Source organism: Elaeis guineensis, chromosome 8, assembly GCF_000442705.2.
Source record: "Elaeis guineensis isolate ETL-2024a chromosome 8, EG11, whole genome shotgun sequence".
In the NCBI taxonomy this organism is placed as follows: Eukaryota; Viridiplantae; Streptophyta; class Magnoliopsida; order Arecales; family Arecaceae; genus Elaeis; species Elaeis guineensis.
This window is the reverse complement of record NC_026000.2, coordinates 128,875,528-128,878,719: the sequence shown is the minus strand read 5'-3', so window position 1 is coordinate 128,878,719 and position 3,192 is coordinate 128,875,528. Positions and strand designations below refer to the sequence as shown.

The 3,192-nt window shown below is 36.1% G+C and overlaps 1 non-coding gene across 1 annotated transcript; it reads right to left on the bottom strand.

Moving 5' to 3' along the window:
* Window positions 1-1,723: 1,723 nt before the first annotated feature.
* Window positions 1,724-1,880, bottom strand: LOC114912811 (U4 spliceosomal RNA). The gene has a single exon (XR_003798716.1). It is a non-coding gene; the product is annotated as a U4 spliceosomal RNA (small nuclear RNA).
* Between the last annotated feature and the right edge of the window lie 1,312 nt (window positions 1,881-3,192).

The following is a 3,192-nucleotide window of genomic DNA, read 5'->3' as shown; positions in this document are numbered from 1 at the left end:
TTTTTAGAAACTTAATTGAAATATATTATGCATTTTGAATCTCATAGTCCTGGCGTTCTTTCAAAGGCCGCAAGAATATAGATTTCAATATTTCACATGACATGTAATAGAGAATATATTTAAGAGTTAGATTATTAACGAATATTAGTTTTTCTTTTTAATTAAATGTTCTTCAGTTATATCCGTGTTTCTTTTTTAAATTTATTCTAGGTTGTTATTGTTCTAGCATTCCAAGGTGTTATAATTCATATAATTTGTTTTGTTTTAAACATTGAAGTGTTCCTTTGGAAGAGGGAAACCTTGTGGGAATACCTACCCATTATAGAAGTATAGTTATGATTGTCGCACAGCATAGCAAGGTGATAAGTGGAGGCAAATTGAGCTTGTGAGTTTCTGATAGTTTGATAGGTAAGAATCTTGGTACAACTCCATGAACCATACCATAGTTCGAAAGTTGGGAGTCAAGCCTGGTGAGAACTTAATTAGGTGGTCAAATCAACTATTACCTTTCAAATTGTGGCACAACCATAGTTTTGATTGACATATGTATGCTTTCTTAGCGATTTAAATTGTCAAGCAAGGGTAGAGATACTGAGATAGGGACGATGTCAATTTAATCAATAGGAGTTACAGATTCTTTGCAAGTCTCAGAGAGAATCCTAAACGTCTTACAAGGTGAGAGAAATGCTAACCAGTTAAGATAGAAATGACTGGCCATGGGTATAATTTTTTATAATTATTAAGTTCCCTGATATATAATGCCAAAAAGAAAGCATTATAATAAGCAGAATAGCTAACTGTTTGACAGATTAACCTTGTAAGTGAAGTATTGGTAATATCCTTCATTTACATTCGATGGCAGATCCTTTTATTTTCACTAATAATTGCAGTTTTGTTTTCCCAACTAAATAAATTTCTTTTTAATTCTAGCATTGGTTGAATCTCATCTTTATCGAACAAATTAAGTATAAAGATGATGTAAGTCATGAGTCGTCCTCAACTTAGGTTAATTAATTTAACCAGTTAATCATAGTTGAACTTTATTTTCACAATTTTTATTAAATTAAAGCTCATCTTTTAAGACATGCTTATGATTCTATAAGTACTTGACATACAAATGTCAAACAATACTCGCTTTGTCCCATCCATTAGCCACAATATCTGTTTGGCAGCACGGTTGCAATCCAGTGAAACGGGCGCTGGCTTCCAACCAAACGGTGCAGGTCCGGTCCGTCCACTGTAATTTTGATTAAATATCAAGATGTGTATGACTATAAAAAAAAAGCCGATCTTGGGTCAAATACGGCATCTGAAAGAGATTTCTGATCTTTTAATTCACGATGATACTTGGATGACGTACTCATCTGTTGGACTTGATCATAGATCAATCCATATGATGGGAAGGAGGAGTCTCTTTTTAAAAATTGCTATTCGAATCGAATATTCTTCAATAAAAATTAGAGCTTTATGGTCATGCTAAGGAGAGATAGTTACATCCAGAAATGATAGTTACGCTGGATCACCCATCTTATTTTCTTCGGTGCCTGCTAGTAATTAAGCCAGCAATAATTTTGTATAGCATTCTATAAAATATCTCAAAAATTAAAAACATCAATAATAAAATAAGATTAAAATATTAATTTTATCTACAAAAAGATGCTTAAACATAAATTTTATATGAGTTCGATAATATATGCATAAAATTTATATTTGAGTTTTGTAGGGCTTTCCCTGGATTAGAGGGAGCCCTTCCAGAAATTCTCAACGGCAACCGGGCTGAACCCGGGCCGAAGAGGGGGTTTGGAAATAGTTTTCAACCAGCAATTGACGCGCCTCGGTTATAACCTCACTAGCTGCGTCATTGCCCCAAGCGCAAAGATAGTTTCCTCGAGCCCCGTGCTTTCCCTTTTATAGGCCAACGGGTTACCCAGCAAACTTCGAGCTTCCGATATGGGACTAATATTTATCGTTCCTTGGCCCACCGTCATTCGACCACCGGTCAAAGCGAAATTCCGATTGCACCGCGCGCGATCCAATCACCGCGCCCGGTGCACAAAGTATTGCTCACGGTTAAAAAAAGCAGGCTGGGCTAAGATTGCCTCAAGCCCAGGTACTTCGTCTACTTGAGTCCACGTTTGGTTATGGATGACCATGGATTGTTGGCCTTCTCATGCTCCATCCCGTAATTTGATCAAGCCATCTCATGTGCCAGCTCGGACTCCCAAAAAGTTGCAACTTGGTCAGTCACCTCAATTAGGTACCATTGTGTACTAGGATATGGATCGGTCATTGGATTGATCAGTTTTAAATCCCATGAAAAATAAGCCAGCTGAAATTAGCCACTAGCCTACCTATACAAAATGAATCAAAAAATTTGTGTAGCGGGATAAATTAGCCTGAGTTTTCTGTATTAGATGAGGTTTGATGGAGTTCAACAAAAATTTTTTATTCCATTGGACAGAGATGTCTCCGCTTATCTCATGAAATAGAATACATTATCATCTCGCCCTATTCCGACATTTGAGATCGGGGATGTCCCAAGATATGCTGATCAAGATAATGAAGAAGTGGCTCTATCCTAGCACACATAGTATAGTATCTCGTTCCAATGTCTCATGTAATATTTTGTTGAAATTTAAATCCTCAAGTTTAACTAGTTTGATTTTATTTATCTCATTTTGTTTATATACTTATTTAATTTTTATAGAGATACTATAGCATATATCAATATGGTATATGAAAGAGGAGTTTAAAATTTTTTTATAATGGCATGTGTTGCCATCTCAGATGAGATACATGTCGTCATTATAGATGAGCTTTAGGCTTTCACTCTGCGGCTCTGCCATGCCCTAAAGAAAGAAAAAAAGAAAAAGAAAAAGAAGGGGAGGTGCATAATTGGATGTGTTTAAAAAGAACTATAGCAATCTGGTGTCACGTCTGTGGCACATTAGCAACAATTATCCACATCGACATCATGTCATGTCCACGTTAGTTACCATATCAATGCCACATCAGCAATCCTATGGAAAGAGAAAGAGCGGGAAAAAAAGCTAGTGGATTGGGAAACGTCTTTTCAGAGGTGCACCTTATCTCTCAATTAAGAGAAAGAGTACCGGCACGTTTAGTTTGAAATGGAAAAAAAAATCAGTGTTTTTTCGACGGAAGAAGAAGGGTTTCAAATATTAAAATAGA